This window comes from Apium graveolens, chromosome 11, assembly GCF_009905375.1.
Source record: "Apium graveolens cultivar Ventura chromosome 11, ASM990537v1, whole genome shotgun sequence".
Classification (NCBI taxonomy): Eukaryota; Viridiplantae; Streptophyta; class Magnoliopsida; order Apiales; family Apiaceae; genus Apium; species Apium graveolens.
The window spans coordinates 8,057,675-8,068,918 of NC_133657.1; positions in this window are offsets into that span (position 1 = coordinate 8,057,675).

Here is an 11,244-nt window from a genome sequence, read left to right on the forward strand (position 1 = left end):
GGAAATTGTTAGATAAGCTCACGAACAGAAATAAGGGAATGTAAATAGTTAAGTTGAGATTACTATATAGGAATTATAGTATTATCTCAAATACAAGTTCTAACTTGAAAACAAAAGCTTGAAAATACAACAACTTGAAAGCAAAACTACTTGAAAAATACAACTTCTACATTGAAAACAAATGGGGAATAACCGAGCTTCAGATTTATTAAATTCGAGCGTCGTTGATGGTGGTTTCCACTTCCCGTACCTTCTCAATCACCTGAGCACGAATCACAGCCAACTTCTCCTGATAATATGCCCACAATTCCATTTTCATGTCACAGTATTTCCTGTCCATCTCCTTGTAAAGCTGGTGAACAGCTTCCAAAGCATGACCTGTAAGAGGCTCATCGAGCCAAACAAAGTAAGCACACTTCCGGCTAGCATACCGCTCCCAACGCCTACCGGCAACTTCACCGGTCCACATATTAGATATCTCAGGTTCCACCCCACAGAAACACATTTCTTGCCTCTCCATCACAGTAATTGCTAAGATAAATATGTATGAGATTATAAACTTATGCTAGAAAAGAAAAATAGAAACTGCTATTTATAGGGAAGAATTTAAAGCAACCTTATCCCTTTGGATTCACATCTTATCCCAGCAGATTTTGTGGTTATCACTTTTGATTGACATCTTATCCCTTTGATTCAATTTTCAACATGTGATCTGAAATAAAGCAGAAATCACATGCATTCTGATTGTACTATTTTGAGATGACTACTCACTGCGTATATTAAAGTTTTCAAGAAATTATTGTAATTGTATAGTCACTGTAGCTCGTGAATGAAAATTGAACAACCAATATGAAATTGCCCCTGTTATTGAGAAGATATCAGTGGAAATATGTAGCAGTGATTTTGTATTGGTTACTTTTATCAGTTGAAGTAAATGATAAGTCACATCCAAGTCGGAATCTTTTGCCATACTTTATCACAGATTTGCTTTGGTACATTATTTTGGATTAAGTATTTCAAAATTGCAGAAGCAATTTGCTTTATGCTGTCATGAATAGTCAGCAAAGTTTCACATGCTTCCTTCTATAATTAAATTGAAATGACTACTCAATGTGTATTGAAGTTTGAAAAAATTCACTGTGATTGTATAGTCGCTTTAGCACGTGAATAAAGATTGAACATATAGTTGAAATTGCTAACTGTTACAGATAATATTTGAGCGCTCAATTTTATCAGTGATTTGTATTTTATTACGTGTCTGAATTACATATAAGGTCATGAATAGTTTGTTGCGTGTATGAAATAATTTTATCAGTGATTTGTAGTTTGTTGTTTCCCATCAACGGTCATTGAAAGTAGCTTCACAGTTGTGACAGAATTTGCAAGTTATTGTATAGTCACTGTAGCTCGTGAATGAAAATTGAACAAGCAATTTGAAATTGCCCCAATTTCACTCCAACTATTACCAAAATAGAGGAATGGCATTTTTGTTTGAAGTTAAGTTCGCATAAATAAAAAAATAAGTACAAAAATATAGTAAGGTACGAAATAGAAGAACACGTAATTCAAAGGGAATCATCAGACATATAATCGTCGGAAAGGTAGTTCTGATTTTGTAATAGATTGTGTTGCTCCGCTTCTGTAAGCTCTCTTCCAATAGCGCGTAGTAAATCTTGCGCAAGTTCAAACATATAGCGACGACTCCGACGCAACAACATTCGATTATTTTCCTTCCTTATACGTGCCACGATGTTAATCACTTTTCTCCTAAATTGTGACTATAACACCCCCAAATCCGGGGTCGGAGATCCGGGTTGTCACGAGTTCCATTTCCCTTGATAACACTTAATCTTAATAAATAACCAACTACTGCGTACTGTGACCCCACAATATACACACATACCACAAGTTATAGTCTCAGAGATGAATACTAAAAATAACACAAGTCATTTTATTCCACAATTATAAGTCATTACACCTCAAAAGGGTTTGTGAATAAATTTACATATTCTTTTCCATTATTACAATTTATAAATATACATAAGTCTGGTGCATCAACAGTTGGAACCCTAGCCTATTGGTAAATCCTACCTCAGCTACAGTGGCATCAACGTCTACAGGAAACTGTGGAACTTTTCCTATCCGCTTGCGAATTGGGAGCTTGGTTTTGTTCATCTTGTCTATCTGTTGTTGTGTGATGAAAGAAGAAAGTAAGGGTGAGCAACAAGCCCACCAAAATAATAACTATAATAATTAACAATATATGAGCATTCTCATAGTACTCATGAAAGTCTTGGTAAAGAAGAAATGAACCAAGTTGATATCTTAACGCGACCAAGTCACAAAATATTCAGTATATATGTATATATATACTTTTCAAAATCTTTGAAATCCTCTTCCATGCATAATATACACAGAGTTCCATTTTATAACCGTATAAAAATATTGTTGCAAGGTGATCTCATATATCTAACCTTGTCTCAATATTTTTCTGAAAATCTTTGTCATGCATAAGATAATCATTTACTAGATATAAGTTGAAAAGATGAAGTCACAAGATACTACCATATACTTATATCTTTTTCGAATACTACTTGAACTACCACCGTTCAAGCTATAATCGGTTTCAAAAGTTCATCACATAGATGAGACTACAAGATAAGACTTGATTAAATTCAATCTTTGAAATATCATTTAAAGAAATAAAGTTACTACATACTTCATTAATTCCCGATATATATATACACCTATATATATATATATATATCTCATACGTTCCTTGAAACCCTCTATTATGAAAAGTATAAACAAAGTTATAATATCCAATGAATTTGGAACAAAGAGAATTTTGGCATAAACCCGATATCTTGCTTATCAGGCAAAGATACCCATTAAGTAACCTTTTCTACTGTAGATGGATGAATTCCTCGCTGGTCATCACCCTGGCCGCATTAGGACCTTGCGCGAGACCGTTACCCTGCCACTCACGCGTGGATGGACTGTCACCCAGCCTCTTACACCTTCATAGACCGTACCTCGGCCTGTCGCTTATGCCGACTCAATTAGATGGACTTACTTTCCGAACGTTGGGCAAATAATCAAATTGTTTTCTCAAAACAGCAACCTCGTTGCGAATATAAAATACAACACAGAGCCGGATCCCTCAGATTTTTGAGCGAGTATTCAAGTCCCCTTTGAAAGGAAGATCTTAAATTTGAAAATGACTTTTGGGATTCGCTCTAACTTTTCAAATCATTTTGAAGACTCGAAAACATTTTTAAGAATGTTTGGAGTAATGTTGATTTAATAAAATAAATCAGTCCCGATATGTTGGAAAATATCTGAATATTATTATTTAAATAATATTCCCATAAAGGATAATATTTATAAAAATAAATGAATTAGAAGTTTTAAAAATTCATACTTGAAACGAATAATAATAACAAAGATATACTTATACGAAAGTACGATCTTTATTTGAATAATTGAAAATAAGTTTGATTATTATTCAAAACTATCGAATATACCTTATCCAATTAATAGTTATAGAAAACTATATATATATATCTCATATATATATATATATTTATATATTATACTCGGGAACATCGACTCCCGGTTTAGAAAAATGTTCACATTTGGGTCCCCTATACTAAGGGTATACGCAACTACTGCTTATCTCTAGCATATATATTATGCAGTTTATAAGCATTTGAATTGATAATAGAATATCAAGATTTCACAACATGCATATATATATATATATATCAACATGCTCCAATTTATCGCAAGATTTGCTAATAACAGTCATGCACTTATCTCAAGATAATGCATCAATATATTTACATCACAACAACAATATAATGGGTAGAAAACTTGCCTGAGTGTTCCCGGATAGACTTAAGCTTAAAGTGGGTCCGGTAACCTTTGAACAATAACATAATACGCAATTAGACCACGGCCGCTTAAGAAACTAGTCAAAACTCACTCATACCCTAACGGTCGCTTATGCGCTTCACGATTTGCGTAATCGCTTGCGTACCCTCGGCTCCACCAATTTTAATAAATTAACCATTACGAATTTTAAGGTGACTCTTTCACGAGTACTTTACCAACTGCCTAATCCACCTTACATAATTGTTTCGTGTTTCGATTAATCATTTACGGGTCTCAATTATGGTCTCAAGGTTACTCGAGGTTTCAGGGTTCGCTCGCGAAACGCCATTACTTAAAATGGTCGTTTCTCCTAAACCGTAAATCGGATCTAAGAGAACGACATATCAAAATGAAGCTTGAATCATAAAATTTCTAAGCATTATAATGGTCAGTTCATGGAAGTGAGTGTTCGGGTGCAAAAGTCATGCATAAAACAGTCTAAGGAAAATTGGGCATTACGACGGCTATAACTTAGCGATTCCCAAATTTTACCAATTCAATTTAATATCAAACCACCACCAATCAACACCATTCCACCATCATTTAACCACAATACAAGATCATTCAACCATAACTCAAGATCTCAACAAGTCTAACTCCTAACTCCAAAATCAACAAAACCACTTACTAAACAAAGATCTAAACATGTTTACACACCCATTACACTAACCCATCATCTAAACATTATGAAATCCAAACCAACAAAACTTAATACTAAGGGTTTGAGAAGTTATACCTGAAAGGAATATGTCCTAAGTTCAATCATGTATGAGGATTTAGGAATAACTTTTATGTAATCTGTTTTGATTTCATTGATATTAATAAAAGACTTGTTTTGTTTTTATTACGGGCTTTATCTATTTAAGTGTTTAAATAAGATATACCATAGTTTAGAGTAAAGCTTTTTATGGATTATGATGAGATCATAATAATGAGACCTAAAAAGATGATAACTCTAAACTTAAATAGTTCCTGGTCATAGGATTACTAACTGGTAATTAATAATCCGTAAAGATCGGTACATACTATGCTTGCTTCATTATGAAGGATGTCTGTTCTCATAGACATTTGTGTGGTGACACTATAGCTAGTATGTAGGTGCTTATTATAGAATAAGTTCACTGAACATGACTCGCACAGCTGAACAACTGATGGAGTTCACTCACGTGTCAGCAGTTGTTCACATAGTGATAGTTGTACAAGTATCCTTAGACTTGAGGTCATCATAGTCATCTTGTGTACGCTGAACTATGCTTTGGTTTAGTTCTTAGTCTCCAGGGACAATTATTAGGGCTCTACTGGGTATAGGAATTTGTACACGAAGATAGTGCATGATCAATATAGGATCTACCCCTTCCAGTGAAGGAAGAGAATGTTCAAGGCTGATCCACTTATGCTAGTTCAGGAATCTCTGGCCAGAGTGAATGAAATTAGAAAGGAGTTTCTAATTTGCATAGAACTACGCATAGTAAATGGTAAGCAAGTGATTAAATTAGATAGGTTTGACACGAGATCCATGCCTTGTATTTAATCGGGACATTGTAGGGTAGAAGGAGTTTATTGTACGGTAACTATTCACTGAATAGGTTCTTGGTATTCTAAGCAGTGAATTCATATTATCCGGATAGTCGCGATATGCTGAGAAGTATCCCTCACGATGTAGAATAAATGTGATTAATTAATCATATTTAATAAATTAGAGAATTTATATAAATAATGATAAAATAGTTTTATTATTAGTTATTTCTACTACCGGCTTAATATTGAACCTACATGGTCACACCATAAAAAGAGAATGATTTAATGGTGGAGGAATTAATTAATAATGGCTAATAATTATTTATTTGCGAAATAAATAATTAATTGGCAAATTTAATAATTGATTAAATGAGATTTAATTGATTATAAATTAATTAAGAAAAGTTCTTGATATTATTAATTAAGCATTTAATTTTTGGAAATTAAATCAAGAGAGAGAATTATTTTTAAAGTATTTAGAAAAAGGATTAATAATTAAAAGGTGTTTTAATTATTAATGAGAATAATAAATGGGATAATAATAATAATATTTATGGGAAAATTTCAACTGAAAATTTTGCCTATAAATACACTATTATAGACCCTATTTTTATTCTAACCTAAGAACCCCAAAACCCAAAAAGTTTGGAAAACCCAATTCTCTCCACCTCCTTCCTCCTCCTTAACATCGTTTTCTTGGTGGATATCGGTGGAGTGCTTCACACTTGAGGAGCAACTGCTAAGGATCTCTGATCGTTGTCTCCGAATTAATTTTAAAGGTTAGATTCGATCCCTCGAATTTTTATTCATGATCTGTATGTTTTTATTTGGATTTTATATGTGCGAAAGTGTTTTGCCATGCCCCGCTGCGATTAAAAATCCAACAATGGTATCAGAGCATAGGTTGTATGCATATAGATCTGTGGTAAAAATTTCAGAATTTTATGTGCTTGTATGAATTAATTATGATTTTTACAAGTTATATCATGGATTAATTTTGTCTGATGAGAAATCGTTTCTCAGAATAATTTTGAATGTTGATCTGGGTTCTACAAGTGTTGTAGATCGTCTGGGTATTTTTTTCATAATTTTATGATGTATAGATTTTTTATTATGAATTTTTGAAGTTCTTGCAATTAAAATTCGTAATTAAATAAGTATAAATATATGTATATATAGTATATATATATATGTTTGTATTGTCTGTGTAATCTGTACATCTGCTACTGTTACTGTGTTGCTGCTGCACGGAGAAAGAGACAAGGTACAGAGGTCTGACAAGGTACGGCGGCTGCTGCAGGAAAAAAAAAGGGGTGTTGCGCATTCCGGGAATGCGTTACACAGCTGTGGCGCATTCACGGAATGCGTTACACCTTTTAATGGCTTAAAAGGGCTGTAACGCATTACCGGAATGCGTTACAGGGCTTGTAACGCGTTCCTGTAATGCGTTACAGCCCGACTGTTTACATTAAAATTGATTTTCTGGGAGTTTCGTAACTCCGTTTTGGGCGTGCAATATACCGTTGGATTCGTTTTTTTCGAGACGGATCTAATGGAGTGATCAATTTTAGTTTATATAAAAGTTTTGAACTGTTTATATTTCCGAAAGTGTTTTAAAGCTGTTTTTAACTGTTTTTAATTGCTTTTAAATGCTTCATGTGATACATAGAGATGTATAATGCTTAGACTAATGTGCTAGATGATATAACATGTCTACCTTGATGTTTATTCATGTTGATATATGTGATATATGCTTAGTTTATCATGCGATGATAGATTTAGGTGAACTTAAATGAACATAAGGCGTTTGTTAGACAACCCAGTATAGTGAAATTATTTCATAACCTTAAGAATAATATTATGAATACAATCATGAGATTCTTGTGTTTATGAAACACGTAATTGAATATGAATTTTCGATATGAGAGAAAGGATGATTCTGTCAACAACAGATTTCTATCTGTAAGAAAGGGTTATTAAGTGACGCCTCTTGACAATGCTCCACCCGATCTGGGAATCATCTGATTATTGATTATTGATTTGAAATATTTAATTTAAAAGGAAGAATTTCTTTATAATATGATTATGATTGTAACGTAATATAATCCCTCTAAAATTAAATAATATCAAGTAGTAATTGGCCAATGACACAACGGGCTTGTGTCGGTCATAGCCTTCCAACATGATAGAAACTAGTTCTTATTTTTGAATCATTGTCGTTTCGTGCCACAGCCGAGGGCTTTGATTTTGAAATAAGAAATACTTGTCTATTACATAGAGATGTGTACATTGAATAAGAATCTAAAGGTCGTTACGTGCCACAGCCGTGGGCCTTTGGGGACTGATTCAATTGTACGAAATATTGGGTTAGACTTGACTTAGAATATTGAGTTTGTCATGCCACAGCCGTGACTCAATTATTCAAGAGGCTAAAGTTTGATTAGGGAATAACATTAGATGTAATTGACAAGAGTTGTCTGCCTATTGAACATTACATGACGTTTCGTGCCACAGCCGGGGTTGTGTAATGGAATGTAGGATCCCTATTCCCACTAGCATTATGAATGCTTATTTTTCACATAGGGGGTTGAATAAATTAGACAAACTAGTGGGAGCCACTTATGAATAAAGACCCGATTTATATAGTGTTTTGAAATGAAATTGAATATTTTCTAAGTGTTGTTATGTGTTTATCATTTACAGATTTACTTTGCACGTTATGTCTTCTGCACTATCACTCAGGAGCATACTAGATGCTCACAAATTGACTGGTCCTAATTATGCTGACTGGCTTCGAAACTTGAGAATTGTTCTCAAGATTGAGAAGCTGGAATACGTGATTGACTCACCTAAGCCTACTGAACCTGCTAGTGATGCACATAATGATGGACATGTTGTGTATCGTAAGTGGATAGATGATGCAAATGTTGCTCAATGCATCATGCTAGCTTCCATGAACATTGAGCTACAGAAGCAACATGAGCATATGGATGCTCACACTATCCTCATGCATCTACAAGAGTTGTATGATGTGGCGGGGAGGACAGCTCGATATGAGATATCGAAGGAGTTGTTCGGTTGTAGGATGTCTGAGGGATCATCTGTGAATGACCATGTACTTAAGATGATCAATTTGATTGAACGTCTTGGACAACTTGGTTTTGCCATGGATGGGGAGCTGAGCCAAGACTTGGTCTTGCAATCGCTTCCGAGTTCGTTCTCGCAGTTTGTTGTGAACTTTCACATGAATAAGTTGGATGTCAGCCTGCCTGAACTCCACAACATGTTGAAGACTGCGGAATCGAATTTTCCCCCTAAGAAGAGTTCTGTTCTTCTAATTGGTGAAGGTTCCAATCCTAAGAAAAGGAAGAGGAACTCTTCCAAGAAGAAGAAAGTAGGTGAGAAAACGCCGGTTCCACCAAAAGCTGAAGACCCCAAGAGCAAAGTTGTTTGCTTTCACTGTAACAAGGTGGGGCACTGAAAGAGGAACTGCAAGGTTTACCTTGCAGAATTGAAGAAGAAGAAGGGTAGTGAGACTACCGCTTTTGATTCAGGTATGTTCATGATAGAAGTGAATATGTCATTAAATGAAATTTCTACTTGGGTATTAGATACCTCCTGTGGTTCTCAAATCTGCTATTTGTTGTAGGGACCAAGGAGAAGAAGGACTCTTGAGGAAGAGAAGGTGATTCTACTGATGGGAAATGGAGCAAGAGTTGCTGCTGAAGATGTAGAATCATTTCATTTACATATGCCTACGGGCAAGACTATTGTTTTAAATCATTTTTATTTTGTTCCCTCGATTGTGAGGAATATTATTCCCATGTTAGACTTGGCTGGATTTTCATTTATTATTGAGAATAATGAATGTTCTATTCTTAGAGATAATATTCTTTATGGATGTGGTACTTTAAATAATGGTCTGTATATATGTGACATAATTTAATTCAGATTAAACAAACTAATAAAAGAAAAGGGATGATGAAAATCTCACTTTATAGTGGCACTGCAGTCTCCATTTTGTAGACATGGAGAGAGGACTGCAAATTTGCTAGGAATGGTACACACAGATGTATGTGGACCAATGTCTAAGCAAGCCATGGGTGGATTTTCATACTTCATTACTTTCATAGATGATAGATCTAGATTCGGATATGTGTTTGATGAAACACAAGTCTGAGGCCTTTGAAAAGTTCAAAGAGTATAAGTATGAAGTGGAGAAACAAACCAAACATAGTATTATAATTCTTCGATTAGATCGAGGTGGTGAATACTTTAATGGAGTGTTTCTAGATTATCTCAAAGTAAATGGTATAGTCTCCCAGTGGACTCCTCCAGATTGGTATCTGAAAGGAGAAATGGAACTTTGTTAGACATAGTTCGGTCCATGATGAGCTATGCAAATCTTCCAGTATTCCTATGGGGTTATGCATTGGAAACCTCAGCATATTTACTGAATATGGTGCCTTCCAAAATCTGTTCCTCTAACTCCGTATGAGATATGGAAAGAAAGGAAACCGAGTCTTAAACACGTTAAGATTTGGGGATGTCCAGCTTATGTCAAGAAAGTTGACCCAGATAAGCTGGAATATCGATCCGTAAAATGTAGTTTTGTGGGATATCCTAAAGAGACTTTAGGGTATTACTTTTGCACCGATCATCGGGTGTTTGTCTCCAGACATGCTACCTTCTTGGAAAAGGAGTTTATCCTTGAAGGAAATAGTGGGAGCAAAATTGAACTTGATGAAGTTCAAGAAGCACAAACTACTACGGATCAAGTGGAAACACCTGTTCTGACTGAACAACCTTTTGTGGAACAGCCCATTCATAGATCAGGGAGAGTGTCTCGCCAACCTGAGAGGTATTATGGCCTTGTCATTGAGAATGACAATGAGTTGTCGATCATTGATGATGACGACCCTATAACCTATAATGAGGCTATGAGTAGTGTTGACTCAGAGAAATGGCATAGTGCCATGAAATCCGGAATGAAATCTATGTATACGGTATACGAAAGAATGATTAGAGCAGATGGCCAGGTGGAGACCTTTAAGGCCAGGCTTTTGGGAAAAGGATTCAGACAAAGGTAATGGATTGACTTTGATGAAACCTTTTACCTGTAGCCCTGTTAAAATCAGTTCGGATTTTGCTTGTGATTGCTGCTTACTACTACTATGAGATCTGGCAAATGGCCAGATGGTTTTCTTTCCAAGGGAAATGAAAGCCTAGTGTATAAGCTACTGCGAACCATATGTGGTTTAAAGCAAGCTTCTCGAAAGATGGAACATTCGTTTTGATGAGACAATCAAAGAGTTTGATTTTATCAAAAACGAAGATGAACCATGCGTCTACAAAAGGGTTAGTGGGAGCGCGGTAATATTTCTTGTATTGTATTGAATTAGAGTTGACACACATAACAACATAGCAGACCCACTCACAAAGCTACTTTATGAAAGTCACTTTGATCGTCATAAAGACAAGATGGGTATTAGATACCAGAGCGATTGGCTTTAGTACAAGTGGGAGATTGAAAGGAATATGTCCTAAGTCCAATCATGTATGAGGATTTAGGAATAACTTTTATGTAATCTGTTTTGATTTCATTGATATTAATAAAAGATTTGTTTTGTTTTTATTACGGGCTTTATCTATTTAAGTGTTTAAATAAGATATACCATAGTTTAGAGTAAAGCTTTTTATGGATTATGATGAGATCATAATAGTGAGACCTAAAAAGATGATAACTCTAAACTTAAATAGTTCCTGGTTATAGGATTACTAACTGGTAAT